At 42.7% G+C, this 21,057-nt stretch overlaps 1 long non-coding RNA gene across 1 annotated transcript in view; it reads right to left on the bottom strand.

Moving 5' to 3' along the window:
• The window catches only part of LOC113889006, a 66,668-nt gene extending 46,689 nt beyond the window's left edge, over positions 1-19,979 (bottom strand). Inside the window, exon 1 of the long non-coding RNA XR_003510135.1 lies at positions 19,412-19,979. This is a non-coding gene — a long non-coding RNA (uncharacterized LOC113889006). The remainder of the gene's footprint in view (positions 1-19,411) is intronic.
• Between the last annotated feature and the right edge of the window lie 1,078 nt (positions 19,980-21,057).

Raw genomic sequence — 21,057 nt, 5'->3', positions numbered from 1 at the left:
TCAGAGGACTCCTTGTCTGATTACAGATTTTGGTCCCTGCCAGTAAGACAGAATGTGCTTAAATTGATCAAAGATGTGTGAATTGCACATATCTCAAATTTTTGTAACAAAAGGCCAGCTTTGGGAAATGTTTTCATAGAGTATATTTCACATCGCTTAATGCAAGCTAGCAAAGGCATTGTCTTTCACATTAGAACTATTAAAACTTGGTTAATATTCTCTCCAACCATGAATTTTCATTTTCTGGTTACTTAATATGTATATTAAATATATACATTGTATGTATCCCCTGGAGAAGTAAATGGTAAACCCAACCAGTATCCTTGCCTGGAGAATTCCATTGACAGAGGAGCCTGGTGGGCTATAGTCCATGGGGTCACAAAGAGTTGGCCATGACTGAGTGACTAATACTTTTACTTTCACTGCATAGCCAGAAACGAGCCAACACTAAACAAACTTTAAAAGTGCACAAGGCTTGTTCTTCCAAAACTGGTATCTCCCACATATTTTTGAAATACAATGGAACATCCTGAATCCTAGGCCTATACCTATACTCAAAACTATCTCCAACCCCACCTTTTTCTTGGTGTCTCATTCCCGTAGGATCTTATTTGCTACTAGAAAATTACTAAATTCATAGGCTCAGTTCAGTTAAAAATTGCAAGGATATATTTGAGAGAAATGACTAATGATATGAGCATTTTGGCATGCAAAATTAACAGTGGGAAAATAAGCTTCTTTCATGAAGTTCCAGAGTTATTCCTGAATAAGATATGTTGTCATTTTCAAAAAATTAATGTGCTATTTTTTTTATAACTTAAAACATCCAATAAGAAATGTGTAAAAGAACTAAGACCACATGCATTGCAGGAAAGTCTTTGTTTCTAATCTCAAACTTATTAAGATTCTACAAAGAGATAGCCATCAGGGCAAAAGAAATCTGTCATCAATAACAGGGTTAAGATTGCATATAAACAGTTAAAAAAACAACATTGTAAATCAACTATGTGCTCTGCTTAGTTCCTCAGTCATGTCCAACTCTTTCCGACCCCATGGACTGTATTTCAACTTTAAAAAAGAAGATTGCCTGTAAAATACATGAAGAATGTATATTTTGAAGATGTGGCTAAAAACTCACCATGTCCACTTTAAACACTGCATTGACTAATAACAAGATATAATTCTGGGCATGATTTTCTCAATGTCAGTTCCACAGAGTCTTAGATTTCTTATATTAGTGACAAAAATGAAAAATATAGAACAAGTTAGTGTTCTTTCTAATTCCATGTATGTTTAGTTAACTGAGTTCTTTTTCCCTCTGCCTGTTTTATCTCCATAGTCCTTAGTGATTACATGATATATTTGGCTTCTTTGCTTATCTCTACCTAAATTGAGAATAAAATATAAATTCCATGAGGACAAGGAATTTTTTTACCACTGTATCTCCAGTGCCTGAAACACTCTGACACATAGTAGGTGCTTAACAAACATCTGATATATGAAAGAGGATACCACTATATTAAGAGAGACAACAAACAGATTCTATTATAATGGACAACATACAAGGAGATGAATGGTTGATAAAAATGCCATTATTGTTTGTATCTATATCTGAATATGCATTTATATGCCTTTATGTGAAAGAGCAATGCTGAGTTAATTTCCTTCCATTTCAAATAATGACTATATTTATATTGATAAAGCTAGTATACCGTGAAGTACAATAATATTTTGCCTCATTCTCAATGTTTTTTAGTTTATATTGCTATCTTTGTCTTCTATGAAAGTTTATTTTCTTTTTAAAAATTTTTAATTTTATCAGATCAGGTCAGTCGCTCAGTCGTGTCCGACTCTTTGCGACCCCATGAATTGCAGCACGCCAGGCCTCCCTGTTCAACACCAACTCCCGGAGTTCACTGAGACTCACGTCCATCGAGTCAGTGATGCCATCCAGCCATCTCATCCTCTGTCGTCCCCTTCTCCTCCTGTCCCCAATCCCTCCCTGCATCAGAGTCTTTTCCAATGAGTCAACACTTCGCATGAGGTGGCCAAAGTACTGGAGTTTCAGCTTTAGCATCAGTCCTTCCAAAGAAATCCCAGGGCTGATCTTCAGAATGGACTGGTTGGATCTCCTTGCAGTCCAAGGGACTCTCAAGAGTCTTCTCCAACACCACAGTTCAAAAGCATCAATTCTTCGGCACTCAGCCTTCTTCACAGTCCAACTCTCACATCCATACATGACCACAGGAAAAACCATAGCCTTGACTAGATGGACCTTTGTTGGCAAAGTAGTATATTGGAGTATAATTAGTTAACAATGTTGCATTAGCTTCAGGTGTACAGCAAAGTGATTCAGTTACACATATATCTATTCTTTTTCAAATTCTTTTCCCATTTAAGTTATTACAGAGTATTCAGCAGAGTTCTCTGAGCTATACAGTAGGTCTTTGATGGTTATCCATTTTAAATATAGCAGTCTGTACATGTCAATCCCAAACATTTAATACATCTTTTATCATAGGTCACTTTAAATCAGTGTTGGAAGTAAACAGAATGTATGTTTTACTAATGATAACATATTAATTAGAGAAATATTCATTAGGCACAGTACCAGACCCTTGAAAACAAGTGTCTTAAGATTTCTGTTTTCTTGAAAATCAAAAGCATAGGAAAATATTGATTAAAATAGTCTTCCCCCCAAGAAAACTAGCACATTCTCTTTACTGACAGAAAAACAAGAATGTTGATAACTGAACCATAACAAGACTCTGAGTTAGACTAGTTAAAACCGAACATTAGATTTTCTATAAATCTATGCTCGATTGAGGTCCTTGCTAATATATCTTCTCTGATTATATAGACTATATGCAAGAATAATTGGACTTTCATAATTACCAAATACACTGAGAGAAAATTATTTTTGCTAGCAAATAGCAAATAGTTTAGTTACTGTTCTTTTAAAAATATATCTCCCTTAGTAACTATATCAACATATTTTATGATTATTCCCTCTATCTAACATTATATAAATGGATTCATTTGAATCTCAGTGGAGAAAAGGCACAAACTATAAAAATACTTGAATAATGAGCATATAGCTTCTCAAAACCATACAAAGAAGACATAAGATAAAGTCAATATTCTGATAAAATACATATATGCTTGTAAGTAAAACTTCCAGGGTAAACGTACTACTGCAACTGCAACTGGTACTAATATAACTTTGGTTACCATCTAGCAAGTATATAAGACAATCAAACCAAAAAAAAAAAAAGGAAGAAGTTAATGCTGAACTTAAACTTTTGTGTGGAGCCACTAAACTTTAGTGGACAAAGCAATACTCAAGAAAAGAAAATGTGGTCAGTATTGTCAATTAAAAATAAGTATTTTCCAATATACATGATTTAAAGTTATGAGTCGTTCATGAAAAAATTATTAGAGGACTAATTTAGCAAAGTAATAACTGATGGTATAAACAGCAGCAGAAGTTTCCCTGAGCAGATGATCTATTTAAACCTCAGATTAAAGATAAAACACCTGAAGAATTTATGGTAATAAAACACAATGGAAATGCTACAATGGAAATATGGAATTAAGATAACTTTTCAGAGTAGACTGGTGAAAACAAAACAATGAGATACCATTACACACTAATTCAGTTCAGTTCAGTTCAGTTCACTCGCTCAGTCGTGTCCGATTCTTTGTAACCCCATGAATTGCAGCACGCCAAGCCTCCCTGTCCATCACCAACTCCCGGAGTTCACTCAAACTCACGTCCATCGAGTCAGCGATGCCATCCAGCCATCTCATCCTCTGTCATCCCCTTCTCCTCCTGTCCCCAATCCCTCCCAGCATCAGAGTCTTTTCCAATGAGTCAACTCTTCGCATGAGGTGGCCAAAGTACTGGAGTTTCAGCTTTAGCATCAGTCCTTCGAAAGAACACCCAGGACTGATCTCCTTTAGAATGGACTGGTTGGATCTCCTTGCAGTCCAAGGGACTCTCAAGAGTCTTCTCCAACACCACAGTTCAAAAGCATCAATTCTTCGGCACTCAGCTTTCTTCACAGTCCAACTCTCACATCCATACATGACCACTGGAAAAAACCATAGCCTTGACTACACGGACCTTTGTTGGCAAAGTAACGTCTCTGCTTTTGAATATGCTATCTAGATTGGTCATACCTTTTCTTCCAAGGAGTAGGCGTCTTTTAATTTCATGGCTGCAATCACCATCTGCAGTGATTTTGGGGCCCCCAAAAATAAGGTCTGACACTGTTCCACTGTTTCCCCATCTATTTCCCATGAAGTGATGGGACCAGATGCCATGATCTTAGTTTTCTGAATGTTGAGCTTTTTTTTTGAAAAATATTTTGAATTTTACTTTATTTTTAAACTTTACAAAATTGTATTAGTTTTGCCAAATATCGAAATGAATCCACCACAGGTATACATGTGTTCCCCATCCTGAACCCTCCTCCCTCCTCCCTCCCCATACCATCCCTCTGGGTCGTCCCAGTGCACCAGCCCTAAGCATCCAGTATCGTGCATCGAACCTGGACTGGCAACTCGTTTCATACATGATATTATACAGGTTTCACTGCCATTCTCCCAAATCTTCCCACCCTCTCCCTCTCCAACAGAGTCCATAAGACTGCTCTATACATCAGTGTCTCTTTTGCTGTCTCGTACACCGGGTTATTGTTACCATCTTTCTAAATTCCATATATATGCATTAGTATACTGTATTGGTGTTTTTCTTTCTGGCTTACTTCACTCTGTATAATAGGCTCCAGTTTCATCCACCTCATTAAGCCAACTTTTTCACTCTCCTCTTTCACTTTCATCAAGAGGCTTTTTAGTTCCTCTTCACGTTCTGCCATAAGGTTGGTGTCATCTGCATACCTGAGGTTATTGATATTTCTCCCGGTAATTTTGATTCCAGCTTGTGCTTCTTCCAGTCCAGCATTTCTCATGATGTACTCTGCATATAAGTTAAATAAGCAGGGTGACAATATACAGCCTTGATGTACTCCTTTTCTTATTTGGATCCTGTCTGTTGTTCCATGTCCAGTTCTAACTGTTGCTTCCTGATCTGCATACAGGTTTCTCAAGAGGGAGGTCAGGTGGTCTGGTATTCCCATCTCTTTCAGAATTTTCCACAGTTTATTGTGATCCACACAGTCAAAGGCTTTGGCATAGTTAATAAAGCAGAAGTAGATGTTTTCCTGGAACTCTCTTCCTTTTTCTGTGATCCAGCAGATGTTGGCAATTTGGTCTCTGGTTCCTCTGCCTTTTCTAAAACCAGCTTGAACATCTGGAAATTCATGGCTCATGTACTGCTGAAGCCTGACTTGGAGAATTTTCAGCATTACTTTACTAGCATGTGAGATGAGGGCACTTGTGTGGTAGTCTGAGCATTCTTTGGCATTGCCTTTCTTTGGGATTGGAATGAAAACTGACCTTTTCCAGTCCTGTGGCCATTGCTGAGTTTTCCAAATTTGCTGGCATCTTGAGTGCAACACTTACACAGCATCATCTTTCAGGATTTGAAATAGCTCAACTGGAATTCCATCACCTCCACTAGCTTTGTTCATAGTGATGCTTTCTAAGGCCCACTTGACTTCACATTCCAGGATGTCTGGCTCTAGGTGAGTGATCACACCATCGAGATTATCTGTGTCGTGAAGATCTTTTTTGCACAGTTCTTCTGTGTATTCTTGCCACCTCTTCTTAATATCTTCTGCTTCTGTTAGGTCCCTACCATTTCTATCCTTTATCAAGCCCATCTTCGCATGAAATGTTCCCTTGGTATCTCTGATTTTCTTGAAGAGATCTCTAGTCTTTCCCATTCTGTTGTTTTCCTCTATTTCTTTGCATTGATCTCTGAGGAAGGCTTTCTTATTTCTCCTTGCTATTCTTTGGAACTCTGCATTCAGATGCTTATATCTTTCCTTTTCTCCTTTGCTTGTCGCTTCTCTTCTTTTCACAGCTATTTGTGAGGCCTCCCCAGACAGCCATTTTGCTTTTTTGCATTTCTTTTCCATGGGGATGGTCTTGATCCCTGTCTCCTGTACAGTGTCACGAACCTCAGTCCATAGTTCATCAGGCATTCTATTTATCAGATCTAGTCCCTTTGAAATGGCCAAATACAAAAATCTGACAAAACCAGTTACTGGCAAAGATGAGAAACAACAGGAACTCTCATTTGTTGTTAGTGGGAATGCAAAATGGTACAGTCAGTTTGGAAGCAATGTCTAACATAGCTAAACATTGTCATACTCTATGATCTAGCAATTTTGCTCCTAGATAGTTCACCAAATGATTTGAAAGCTAATGCCCACACAGAAACATGGACATGAATTTTATAAAGCTTAACTCATTCCCTCTCTCTCTCTCTCACACACACACACACAAATTGGAGGCAACCAAAATGTCCTTTACTAGCAGAATGTTTAAACTAACTACAGAACATCAATATAACAGAATATTATACAAGAATAAAAAGAAATGGGCTATCAAATCACAAAAATAAACGGATGATACCTTAATGAATGTTATAAAGTATAATAAGCTACTCTGGGAAAGGGTATACACTGTGAAAGTGAAAGTCACTCAGTCGTGTCCGACTCTTTGTGACTCCATAGACTGTACAGTCAATGGAATTCTCCAGGCCAGAATACTGGAGTGGGTAGCCTTTCCCTTCTCCAGGGGATCTTCCCAAGCCAGGGATCGAACGCAGGTCTCTCAGTCTGGAAAACACTGCATGATACCAATTATACCACATTCTGGAAAAGGTAAAATTGTAGCACGAATAAAAAATATCAGAGGCATTTTTCCTTTTGCTGCAAAATACTTTTATTAGTTTGGATACACTTTGTCAACACTCAACTACTCCTCTTCTTCTTTGATGTGAAAATCCACTTCATCGGGGTCTCCGGTGTCCCATACCTCAAGTATTGTAACATTATTCCGTGCGTCACCAGGAACCTCGATATTGGGACATTGGCATTGATCACCGGTTGCCGCAGTGAGTTTCATATTCTTCACCCTGGACATAAGGTTCATCAGTGACGTCTCGGACTGGGTTAAGGCACCGCACATAGAGTCTTTGTAGGGGGAATCCCTTATCTTCTTTCTTCCTGGAGAGCCAGATGAACAGCCCTGACGGCCAGGAGGAGTGCCCGCATTACTTTCGTCATCGCCTCCAGGAAACTTCAGGATCACCAAAAACATGAGGAAGATTAACAGCCAGTGCCACTTGCTCCCAAACCAGCCTGGGGCATACTCTGGTTGATTCTGCCGAACGCGGAAGTGCCTTCCACTGGGCACCATCCTCGGCAGTTCTTCGGCTTCATCTCTCAGAACATAAAACACATAGGCAAAGACAAACGAGATAAACGTAGGCCAAAAAAATAACCATATTACAGAGCGCATCGTGAGCTGAGACCAAGTGGCTCCTGGTGCGCTGGTCTGCGCTGGCACCTGGAGACTGAGGACCAGGCAGGGCTGGGCCCTTGGTGACGTCACAGAGGGCCCCACCCCCACCAGAACCCATGTGGCCAGGGTATGACTTCAGGGCAGAGGGTAAGGAGGCCTGCAGGGGTCAACCGGGAGTAGGGCTTAAAGGGACATGGGGCCATTTCCAGTGGGCAATTGAAAAAGAGGCGAGTGACAGAGTGCCATCCCCATGCCAGTGTATTCTTTCTGAACCTGGTGTTCTACTGGGAGGGTGGGTCCATTTTCTATTTTTATTTTTCCATTTGTTGAATCCAGACACTGTGGTGAGCAGAGCAGAACCAGGGGCATGTGCCCCTGTGGAGCAGACAGCCAAGTGGGAAAGAAAGATATTAAACCAGAGGCCACAAACTAGGAGCCACTGATGTTTTGTGCGGCCTACCACTGTCCTAAAAATGATTGTGCTCAGTGCTAAGTCCTGTCTGACTCTTTGCCTCCCCATGGACTGTAGCCTGCCAGGTTCCTCTGGAGAAGGAAAGTCAGGGGCATCACCAGTGATGCAGTAGGGGTGGGCAATGAGGTAGGTACTCTCTAAGATCCTTCCCAGATCAGAGGTTCTATGATCCTGCATGACAATTTCCCAGAGGGCAGGGATGCACCTCCTGGGCAACAAGCAGTGGAACTGGCACATCTCTGGGGAGTTGCTGAGTTGGCAAAACTACACTGTCTCTGATGCACGTGTGGATGAGAAAGTACTGGCTGCACTCCTCCTCCCCGTCTGTGCATGTCTAACCGCCACATGTGTTGGAAGGTGACCTTGCTCTGCAGGTGTGGCTTGAGAGCTGTGTTCCTTTTCACTGTCCTTCTCTAGGAAGACGACCCTTCTTTGTGCTGTGTGAGTTGAAGATCCGAATGCACGTCTATGGCTGCAGCACTCGGCACTGTGCCTTTCTGTCTGGGCCGGTGGTTTTCACACTTGAGTGTGTATCAGGGTCTCCTAGAGGGCTTGCAAAGTCCCATTTTGCTGGATCTCAGTCCCCAGTCAGTCCTGGGTGGGACTTGAAGACTGCCACTTCTGCAGGTCTCTGGGCAATACTGAGAACCACCATCCAGACAATGGCTTCACTCACAAAGACGTGGCTTCCCTCTGACTGCTGTGCACTGAACCTGAGGGGCCAGTGGGAGTGGAGTGGCAGCAAGAGCACCGAACTGGAGCCTGAAGACCAGGGTTCTACACTGCACCTGCCCTCTTGAGAGCTGTGTGACCTTAGGCAAGCCTCAGCACCTCTCTGTGCCTGTAGCTGCCCAACAGGCACAAGGATGCGATGAAGTTGGTGACTGCTACTCTGGATGTTTCTGCAATTCAGAGTTGGTCTGTGACTCTTGTCCTGAGCCTAGTCTTCCCAATTGGGAAGCCAGATACTCCCACAGCACCCCACCCCCAAGCATCCAAGTGCCCACTTCTCTCCACAATCACTCCCAGCTGGAGTGGTCCACTTGCTTGGGGGTCTTCTTCTACAGCCAGCCCTGTATGGAGCCCAAAGGGTGAAACTGTTGTCTTCCTCTTAGAGATCCACATCTACCACTTGGGGGTATGTGTGTCTTGCGTGTGCTATTTCAAACGCCTTTTAGCACTGAGATAAGGATACAGAATCCTAGAGCTAGTCTCCTGCCAGTAAACTCTGATGCTAACGACTTATTGTGTTACCTTGGGCAAGTTAGTTAACATCTCTGAGCCTCACATACCCGACTTTAAAATTGAGAAGCAGTACCTACTTCATGGGATTGCTGTGAGGACTAAATGAGATCATGTATGCAAGCCTTTACTCCTGGCACATAGTAAGTGCTTAACATGGTAGCTGTTGTTTCTCAAAAAGAGGATAATGGCCTCCTCTATAACATTAGAGATGCAGGAATGCTGAAAACACTATGGTTGCAGATGTCCTACTTTCTTAATTCCTCCCATGGTGCATAAGAACAATAATGGTAATACATATGTAGTGACACTAGGGCTTCCCAGGCGGTTCTAGTGGTAGCGAACCTGCCTGCCGATGCAGGACATGTAAGAGGCTGGAATTCGACCCCACAGGATTCAATCCGTGGGTTGAGTAGATCCTCTGGAGAAGGGAATGGCAACCCACTCCAGTATTCTTGCTTGGAAAATCTCATAGACAGAGGAGCCTGGCGGGCTAGCATCCATAGGACTGCAAAGAGTCAAACCCGACTGAAGTAACTTAGCATGTGTGCATAGCAATACCTTACAGAAATGGATATTTCACATTTTTGAGAACACTATCCACTAGATCCTCTCATTCCATCTTTATCACACTGTAAGAACAAGGCCACCACATTGGTGTGGATCTCAGGATGAGCTGAGATGTTCTGAAAACACTGCTGTCTACAAGCCTCCCATCAGTAGGCTGCTTTTCCCTATGTGGATTTCTGCTCCTGCATGGGAGAGAGAGCATCCTGGGCCATGGCTGCCAGCTGGGGAGGCTCCAGGGACCCCATCTGGTACTCAGCCCGTTTTTCTCAGGTACACATCAGGCCTAGAGGCTGCTTCCCATGTGGCAAGATTGCTCACGCTCTGTTTACTGCATGCCTTGCTGCTGCTGCTGCTAAGTCACTTCAGTCATGTCTGACTGTGTGACTCCATAGACAGCAGCCCACCAGGCTCCCCCGTCCCTGGGATTCTCCAGACAAGAACAGTGGAGTGGGTTGCCATTTCCTTCTCCAATGCATGAAAGTGAAAGTGAAGTCGCTCAATTGTGTCCGACTCTTCTCGACCCCATGGACTGCAGCCTACCAGGCTCCTCCGTCCATGGGATTTTCCAGTCAAGAGTACTGGAGTGGGGTGCCATCGCCTTCTCCGTTCTGCATGCACTACTAGGCCCCAAATATCCAAATGATGCTAATTGGATGACTCGGGGACTTCTGATACTACACATAAATGAAACCAGAATAATGCTCTGGACTTTTTCAGTTCCACTTATTAGGACAAGAAAAATCAGACCACCCTTCTATGCTGCCAATGACACTTACTAAGGCAAAATCATGAAGATGGCTCTGGCTGTGGTGTTACCACCACACTCAGCATTAATTAGAGTTCACTGATTGGTGAGGAATCAAGCACAGGAGATTCAGAAACTCATTATGGTGCTTAATAATGATTTGTTTCCTCACCAGAAATTGGATAAGGATTCTAGATTTCAGTGATTTCACTTCCCTGCTCTTTTCCTTCCCTTCATGCTTCTGTCATCACTGACTCAGCTGGAAACAGAGGTCAATGGCAGGTCCTCTGTGTGCATGCTAAGTTGCTTTAGTCGTGTCTGACTCTTTGCAACCCCCTGGACTGTAGCCCTCCAGGCTCCTCGGTCCATGGGATTCTCCAGGCAAGAACACTGGAGTGGGTTGCCATGCCCTCCTCCAGGGGATCTTCTCAACCCAGGGATCGAACCTGCATATCTTACACCCCCTGCACTAGAAGGTGGATTCTTTACCATGGAGTCACCTGGGAAGCCCTGTCTGATGTTATTTCATGGTTAAATTAAGGTTGGGTATTTGAAGCAAGAATACCACTGAAGTGAAGTTGTGCAGGGTGGGGTTTTTTGATTGTTCCTTGCCGTAGCCCCAGTTGACTAGATCAGGCCCTGACATATGGGAGGTGCTCAGTACTCGTGAAGACACAAAGGAATCAGACCCCAGGCACTTGCACTCCTTTCTGACCATGGGAAGATTATGTTCTTGGAACATCACATTCGTTGGGAACCTCTTATACCTTTGAGGAAGAAGGAAGTAAGCAAACTGGGTAGGGAGAAGGTTCCCTACCACAAAGTTAAACAACAACAGGTGAAGGAACCCAAGTAGCATAGGGCCCAGTGAGAGGAAAAATGCTATAACACTTAGAGAAAATGATAGAAAAAGTATTGCTACTTTAAAAAAATAATAATAACCTCCCACCTACTATAGACTGAAGGTTTGTATCCCCTCAAAATTGGTATGTTGAAATTTAATCCCCAATGTGGTGGTATTTGAATGTGGGTCTTTGAGAGGTGATCAGGCAATGAGGATGGAAACCTGATAAATGGGACAGTGCCCTTATAAGAAAAGGCCCACAGAGCTCCTTTGTCTCCCTCTGCCACGTGAGATTATAGCGAGAAGATGGTCATCCACAACCAAGGAGTGGCCTCACTAAATTTGCTGGTACCTTGAACTTTATACTACAAAAAATAAATTTCTGTTGTTTATAAGCCACTCAGTCTACAGTATTCCGTTGGAGCCACCAGAACAGATAAAACATTCACCCAAACAAAACATTTTACCTTTCATGTGAAAGTAAATGGCTCAGGCCACAGGTTCTGAAGTCAGATTGGTGGATTCTCAATTTGGCTCTGACACTTACTAGCTAGGTAATGATGAACAAACCTCTTAACCTCTCTGTGCCTCATTTTCCTCATCTGCAAAGTGGACATACGATTACTAGTAATACAGTAGTGTTTTTCTGGGGAATGATGGAGGTAATACAGGTGAGCAGCTTAATGTGTTCAGCTGCTTCAATCGTGTCCAATGTTTTGTGATCCCGTGAACTGTAGCCCTCCAGGCTCTGGTCTATGGTGTTTTTCAGGCAACAATACTGGAGTGGGTTGCCTTTTCCTACTCCAGGGGATCTTCCCAACCCAGGGATCAAATCCGTGTCTCTTGCGTCTCTTGCATTGACAGGCAAGTTGTTTACCACTAGCACCACCTGACCCACTCCAGTATTCTTGCCTGGAAAATCCCTGTGGACAAAGGAGCCTGGTGGGTTACAGTCCATGGGGTCGCAAAGAGTCAGACACGACGGAGAGACTAAGCACAACACAGCACAGCGCCACCTGCGAAGCCCTGTCTGATGTTATCTCATGGTTAAATTAAGGTTGGGTATTTGGAGCAAGAAGCTTAGAGCCATATCTGAAACATAGTAAGCACTCAACTTTCCAGAACACTATCCAATAAGTCATCTTATTAGATATTCAGAGCAATCCCTCAAGAGCAGATATTATGACTTTCATTGACCAATAAAGAAATTGAGCATTAGGGAGTTCCCTGGGGTCCAGTGGTTAGAATTCAGTGCTTTCATTGCTGTGACCCAGGGTTCAATCCCTGATCAGGGAACTACAATCCCACGAGCTGCATGGCATGGCCAAAAAATAAAAAAACAACAGAAAAAAAAAAGAAGAAGAAGAAGAAAGAAACTGAGGCTTAGAAAAGTGAAGATTCACCTTAGGCCTCCTAAGCTACTGAGCGAGAAAGCTGGAGTAAGATATAGGTCATATCTTTCCTAGTCCAGTGCTGTTTAGATTTATCTCTTAGCATCACACTCTTCTTGGTACTGGAGAGGATCTGGGATACTCTCAACCTTCTAGAATCTTCCAGCACAAGTGAGAAAGAGAGAACAAGCGTTCTAAGATAGCCCAGCAACTCTCCACGGAACAGTGGTCATACTGACAACCACAGGCAGCTTCCACCTTATACTGACAGGGCTTCTGGGATGGTTGTTTGAACCATGGGAGGTATTTTCCAAGGGAGGTAACACTGTGAGCAAGGGTAGGCACCCAAGCCAGCCTACCAAACATACTCATAGCAGATCACGGCTGCTGGTACAGAGCCTGGCTACTGATGCGGTTCCTGGAGCACAGTTTTTTACAGGGGTGGGGAAAGGAGGCAGAGGCTGGGGAGGAAGGTACAGCCTGGGTTCTGCCAGGCCTTGATGGCCCAGGAAGAAAGTCGGCTTTGGTTCTACATGTGATGGGAAACCACTGGAGGCTGTCAAGCCAAGGAATTATTTTATCTGATTTACTTTTGAAAGAGCACTTTGATGCTATAGTAGAGAACCATGCAGAACTGATTCTGTCGTGAGACAGACCTGGACTTGAATTTCAACTCTTTCCCTTCATAGATTGAACTTTTTCTGTGTAACAGAGACAATAATAGTATTAGGAGGATGGGATTGACATGTACACACTGTTGTATATAAATTAAACAACCAATAAGGACCTCCTGTATAGCACAGGGAACTATACTCAATAATCTGTAATAACCTATATGAGGAAACAATCTAAAAAAGAGTGACTATATATTATATATCTCTATAACTGATTAACTTTACCTTATACTTGAAACTAATACAACATTGTAAATCAATTTACAGTTCAATTTTTAAAAATAGCATTTACCTCACATGTGTGCCGTAAGGAGTACAACAGATAATATATATAAAGTGCTTAGTCCAGTGGCTGGCCCATAGTAGGTGTTCAATGTGTGTCAGCTGCAATTATTATTATTAGTTGTTGTTGTTGTTTTATTATTATAGTAACAACTTTGAGAAAATACACAGGATGTGATTCAGATTAAGTGTTAGGTCAATGTGGGTTGAAATAAACTCTTTGGACTCCTAAGACCTGACACGATAGTGGACTCTTCAGGTGCCAGGTGGGGAGATGGAAAAGGTCTGTCTGGGGGTACTGCCAACTAACTACATCCTTTCTTCCCAGCCCAGGACATGCTCTTGCCTGTGGCTGTATTGCTGCACAGGACTATGTCTGGGCACTGAGTGAGATGACAGGGAAGGCATGGATAAAGAAGCACTCTTTCCTCACCATTCGTATTAGTTCCCAGAGTCCCAAAGGGTCCATTCATTCAAAAGTGCCTCCTGTGTGCTAGTCCGATACTGGGCCATGCCATCTTTCCAGCAACGGCTGAGTCACAAGAACCCTGGGGGAAGCCCCAGTGCGCTGACCATCACCTTACTCTGTGAGGATTATGCAATGTGGCAACTGGGAGGAGCCAGGGCCAAGGTTTCTGGTGGCTGCTTGGCCATCGGCTTCTCCTTGGACTCTGGTTTAGCTATTCCTTGGCATGAGCAACAAGAGGTTATGAATCACCCTCCAGCCAGGAGGGGCAGACTGGGATAGCACTGCGACCCATGTCTCAAATGTGCCCTGTGCCACAGATTGACCACGCCCAAAGAATGGTGATGAAGTGCAGGGGTTTCTCTTCTGGCACACTCCTGAGCTTTGCTGTCTCATCTGGCTGCACCCAGTTCTTACAGTCCCAAAGCCTGTCTGCTTCGTGGAGCAGAGGATTGCAGAGATACAGCATGCCCTCTCAGCAAAGGGAGTTGTGTCATGCCAACCCATGTCTAGGCTGTCTGGCTCTTAGGTAAGCTTGGTGTGCCAGGAGTGTGGCAGGAATGACTGGGACTCAAGCCAAGGTTCTATGCAATTCACCTGCCACTTTATCCTGCTATTACTTCTTATTCAATGCTTTAACATTTACTTCCGTTGATTTTTTCTGTTTACTATTTGTTTGGCTGCATTGGGTCTTAATTGCATCATGTGGGATCTTAGTTCAGGCATGCAGGATCTAGTTCCCTGACCAGGGATCAAACCTGGATCCCTGCATTTGGGAGCAAAGAGTCTTAGTCACCAGATCACCAGAGAAGTCCCTAGTTCCATTAATTCTTTCAAACATTTGATCATTCACTTAATCAACAAGATTTTAAAATTTTCATTGTCATTGAAGTATGTAGTTGATTTACCATGTTGTGTTAGTTTCTGGTGTACAGCAAAGTGATTCAGTTATATATAGATATGTATGTTCTTTTTCATCTTCTTTTCCATTATGGCTTATTACAGGATATTGGATATAGTTCCCTGTGCTATACAGTAGGACCTTGTTGTTGACCCATCCTATATATTAGAGCTTACATCTGCTAATTCCAAACTCCTAATGTGTCCCTTCCTCATTCCCTCCCTTCAACAACCACAAGTCTCTCTCTATGTCTCAACAACAGTTATGGAATTCCAACTCCGTGCTAGGCACTGTGGAAGGTGGCACAGACACATGAGACAAAATCCCTGCCCTCAAGGAACTTACATTCTGAGGTCTGAGACTAGATCATTCATATTATTTATTTCTCTTCAACTCTAACCCCACCTCCAGATACTACTACTGCCCCACTGCTGCCGTGCTCCTTATATTAAAACCTTGAAGCAGCTGTTTAAACTTATTGTCTCCAAGTCCTCTCCTCCCCCTCCTTCTTGTTGTTTAGTTGCTCAGTCATGTCCAACCCTTTCCAGCATGATAGAATGCAGCATGCCAGGCTTCCCTGTCCTTCATTATCTCCTGGAGTTTGCTCAAACTCATGTCTATTAAGTTGATGATGCCATTCAATCACCTCATCCTCTGTTGCCCCCTGCTTGTCCTGCCCTCAATCTTTCCCAGCATCAGGCTCTTTTCCCTCTTCCATGGAGTCTTCCTCCCTGTACACATGTACCTCCCAGACTAAGTTAGAAGCCACCTGCTCTGAACTTCCAGAACTTGTTAAGAGTGGGGGCTTGAGAGTCAAACCTGTGTTTGAATATCACAGCTGTACCCTCCCAGTTCTGTGATCTTAAATAAGTCACCGATCTTTTCAGGGCCTGATTATCCTTATCTGTAGAATGGAAATAAAATTATATAAGATATTTCAAAACACCTAACTGAAAGTGAGTCAGTTTTTTATATCAGGTGGCCAAAGTATTGGAGCTTCAGCTTCAGCATCAGTCTATCCAATGAATATGCAGGGTTGATTTCCTTTAGGATTGACTGGTTTGATCTCCTGTCTATCCAATGGACTCTCAAAAGTATCCTCCAGCACCACAGTTCAAAAGTATCAATTCTTCGATGCTCAGTCTTCTTTATGGTCCAACTCTCACATCCATACATGACTACTGGCAAAACCATAGTTTGAGTATACGGAACTTTGTCGGCAAAGTGATATCTTTGCTTTTGAATATGCTGTCTAGGTTCATCATAGCTTTTCTTCCAAGATGATCTGATTTACTATTGTCTAATATCAATAACCTCAGATATGCAGATGACACCACCCTTATGGCAGAAAGTGAAGGGGAACTAAAAAGCCTCTTGATGAAGGTGAAAGAGGAGAGTGAAAAAGTTGGCTTAAAGCTCAACATTCAGAAAATGAAGACCATGGCATCTGGTCCCATCGTTTCATGGGAAATAGATGGGGAAACAGTGGAAACAGTGTCAGACTTTATTTTTGGGGGCTCCAAAATCACTGCAGATGGTGATTGCAGCCATGAAATTAAAAGACGCTTACTCCTTGGAAGGAAAGTTATGACCAACCTAGATAGCATATTCAAAAGCAGAGCCATTACTTTGCCAACAAAGGTCCGTGTAGTCAAGGCTATGGTTTTTCCAGTGGTCATGTATGGATGTGAAATTTGGACTGTGAAGAAGGCTGAGCGCCGAAGAATTGATGCTTTTGAACTGTGGTGTTAGAGAAGACTCTTGAGAGTCCCTTGGACTGCAAGGAGATCCAACCAGTCCATTCTGAAGGAGATCAGCCCTGGGATTTCTTTGGAAGGACTGATGCTAAAGCTGAAACTCCAGTACTTTGGCCACCTCATGCGAAGAGTTGACTCATTGGAAAAGACTCTGATGCTGGGAGGGATTGGGGGCAGGAGGAGAAGGGGATGACAGAGGATGAGATGGCTAGATGGCATCACTGACTTGATGGACGTGAGTCTGAGTGGACTCCAGGAGTTGGTGATGGACAGGGAGGCCTGGCGTGCTGCGATCATGGGGTTGCAAAAATCGGACACGACTGAGCACCTGAACTGAACTGAACTGAATATAGCTCTTGCTGCTATGTGGAGGGCATGAGTGAAAGAAGAGAAACAACTTCAGGGTGACCTAAACTAAGCTGGTGCCTGATGTCCCTTTCCATTTAGACAGAAACCTGAGAGCAAAATACAAATTCTGCTCAGATAAACACAGACTCAAGGCCACTGTTTTCTGGAAACCTTCCCAAAGCTATGATTCCATAGATTGCTAGCTCTGTGACCAGTGGCTCAGTGGTTGGAATATGTATGCCATGTCCAGCCCTACGGACAAGGCCCCCTTGATCAGTAAGGCCCCCTTGATCAGTTAATGGGAAAGATGGTTACTAACAAGAACACAATACAGTGATAAAGAGATTTTAAGATGTGATAGCAGCATTCAGTCATCGAAATTTTAAAGAGCCCCACTAATCCCCAGCACTGGGTCTTTTATGCGTTCTAGTTGGTAGGGTGCTAGGTGCTAGGGAGGAGAAGAAAGAGAGAATGGGAGAGAGAGAACTCAGCTCACAAGGGAGCTTATACATTAGAGGAGGAGATCAAGACATGAACACAAACAGAAATCACACAAAATATATTGAGGTTAAGTATCCAAAGGGAGATAGAAATACAATAAATAATTGTCATTTATTTAACACTCAATGTATGTGAAGCACTGTGTTAAGTTTTACATACATTCTCCTGTAAGAGTCATAAGTCTATGGAATAGGTAATATGATCACCCATGATGCTATAATAGCAGCTAACATTTATTAAGTGCTTTATATCAGCCAGGCATTGGGTTAGATGTTTTGAAATATCTTATACAGTTTTATTTCCATTCTACAGATGAGGATAATCAGGCCCTGAAAGGATAGGTGACTTATATAAGATCACAGAACTGGGAAGGTACAGCTGTGATATTCAAACACAGGTTTGACTCTCAAGCCCACACTCTTAACATGTTCTGGAAGTTCAGAGCAGGTGGCTTCTAACTTAGTCTGGGAGGTACATGTGTATAGGGAGGAAGACTCCATGGAAGAGAGAAAGTGTGAAGATGAGAAGGAAAGAAACTATACAGGGCCTGGCAACTGGCCTCACTTGGCAGAGCTGGCGGTATGTGATGGGGAGAACCTGTCTATCACTCCAGACTTGGTCTTGGGGTACCTTGGTTCTTGGTTCTCCTAAGGCCCCAGAGAGTTCAAACATCTTTAACTACCCTTCAAAGAAGGATAAGGTTTAGATTTGCAAACTCAAAACATGATGAGCAAGGAGTTGGCAGACCCTTCTTTAGTTTATGTCTTCGGTAGAAGCAGCCTTTGACATTCATAACATTGAAAACAAGATCCCAGACGGACAGGAAATCCAGGGGAGGCAAAACCCAGCAACCAACACCACATCTCAAGCCAGCAAAGAAAGTTCATCATGCATCACTGCTTACACAACAGCAAAAATTCGCCAGTGATGTAAAGCTCCATCAATATGGGATTGATGAGTTAAGTTAGGATGCATCTGCAGAAAAGAACACTGTGTTGTTCAAAAGGATGAAGTGAAACTATATATTCTGACAAAGAAAGACATTTCCAAAAGCTTATAAGGTAAAAAAGTAGGTCACACAACATTCTCTGTAGCATGATTCGATTTATATCACAGATCTGTGTTTATGAATACACAAAACCACGAACCACAGTTATCCAGAAGTTGGTCATCACAAAGAATTACAGAAGGACTTTCTAATTCATATACTTTTGAATGCTGCTGACCTTTACATGCTTATATTACTTTTATCATTGGAAAAAGTACAATAGTTTCCATTTTACAAAACAAAAGAAACCTTCTTGGATCACCTTCCATCCATCCTGACTTTTGTAACTACAACATATCTTAGGTTCAGCAGTGCATCTGAAATTATATCCTACCACTTTCCCACAAATGACTTAAGACAAGACAGCGATATATTAACCAGGTTATAACACAGGTGAAATAGACTGGCAATTGATCAAAAATTTTACACAAAACATAGGTAGCAAGCAGGAGAAAAGTCACCAGAGAAAGGCCACAGGGCTTTTCCACTTTTACTAGTAACTTAGATCAGTGATCCCCAACCTTTTTGGCACCAGGGACTGATTTCCCAGAAGACCATTCTTCCATGGACTAGGGAGTTGGGGGGCGGAATAGTTTCAGGATGAAGCACGCACATAACATTTATTGTGCACTTTATTTCTAATGTAATGGTGCTGCTGATCTGACAGGAGGCACCAGTCTGTGGCCCGGAGGCTGGGGATCCCGGACTTAGATGACACAGAAAACGTACTTACCACGTCTGAAGATGACCCAAAACTGGCGGGGATATCAAATTTGTTGAAGAACAGAACTGAGATTCAAAATGAGCTCAGAATGGCTGGAGTACAGGGCTAAAATTAAAAGAAGTAATAAGGTGAAAATTATAAGATAAAGAAAAATATTCTCAAAAATTTAAAAGTCTATTTTGTGAGGCCAGAATAAGGGAAGCATGGCTTGGCAGCAGGTCACATAAAAACAGGCAATTCAGAAAAGATCTAGCAGTTCAAGTTGACCCATAGCATAATGTAACTAAATTATGTAGCTGCTAAAAATGGAGCACATTTTAGGTTGTATTAATTAAAGTATGGTTTCTAGACCCCAGAATATAATTGTCACACTTCAGTCTCTGCTGTTCTCTCCCAGAGTCTCCTGTTCCAATCTATGCCCCACATTGCAAGAGGATCATTAACAAAGGGAAACATCTCCAGAGGATGGTCACGAACTTGACAAAGGAGCTGGAAACCATCCCATAACAAGAGTGGCTCTTGAAGGGACCAGAGACACAGGGTCTAAAAAAGAGAAACATCCCATATAGGATACCCGCATGCTTTCCAATCTCGGAAGCATTCCCATATACGTACTTAACTGGGTTGCTCAGGTGACAGAACTAGGACTACTGCCACCTAGTGGTAGCAAGGAGGCAGATTTTTCAGTAAACCTGTCAAAAAAGGCTTTCTGACCTTGAGAGGGTCCTGCAGGACGTGGAGTAGCCTGGTAAGACTGTTATTTTAAGACAAGGATGGATGAACAGATACCCAGTGGCAGAATCACAGTAACCAGGGCCCTTTCAGCTTTAAAAGATTACATCTTTCTCCTATGAGATCGCCATGTCCTCCCTGGATCAATGAGCCTCTCTCTGTGGTCTACAGAGTGGTAAGGACAGCTGGACAGGAACTACTGAGGCTGTCCCCTCTTGCTTATTGTTATCCAAGACCTGGGTGGGCAAAACTCACTGCTTATCTTATATTTTCATTTGACTTATTTAGTTTTGTTTCCTATCCTCATCTAATGGGCTATAAGTATAAGCAGGGGTCCTGTATGTCCTGTTTTTGGCTAACTCTCAACCTCTGGAGTATCAGTAGCAGATGGTAGGTGCTCAGTAAATATTTAACGAAATGAGTGCTGCTGCTGCTGCTGCTGCTGCTACTAAGTCGCTTCAGTCGTGTCCGACTCTGTGTGACCCCATAGACGGCAGCCCACCAGGCTCCCCCGTCCCTGGGATTCTCCAGGTAAGAACACTGGAGTGGGTTGCCATTTCCTCCTCCAATGCATGAAAGTGAAAAGTGAAAGTGAAGTCGCTCAGTCGTGTCCAACTCTAACGACCCCATGGACTGCAGCCTACCAGGCTCCTCCGTCCATGGGATTGTCCAGGCAAGAGTACTGGAGTGGGGTGCCATTGCCTTCTCTGAACGAAATGACTAGTGCATCCCAAATTGACATCATTTTCAGAAGTTTTAATTTTCTCAATAAAAGACATTTCAGATTTAAGAACCAGATCTCACAATAATAACAAGCAGTTGTATCTTAGTAGTAGGATTCCAGGTGATTTTGTTTGTTTCTCCATTTCCCCAATTTTTTTTATGCAATCATATTGCATTACCTAGCCATCGTCATTGTAATA

Source organism: Bos indicus x Bos taurus, unplaced genomic scaffold (assembly GCF_003369695.1).
Source record: "Bos indicus x Bos taurus breed Angus x Brahman F1 hybrid unplaced genomic scaffold, Bos_hybrid_MaternalHap_v2.0 tig00003407_arrow_arrow_1_114999, whole genome shotgun sequence".
Lineage (NCBI taxonomy): Eukaryota > Metazoa > Chordata > Mammalia > Artiodactyla > Bovidae > Bos > Bos indicus x Bos taurus.
This window is presented reverse-complemented; position numbering and strand designations above follow the sequence as displayed.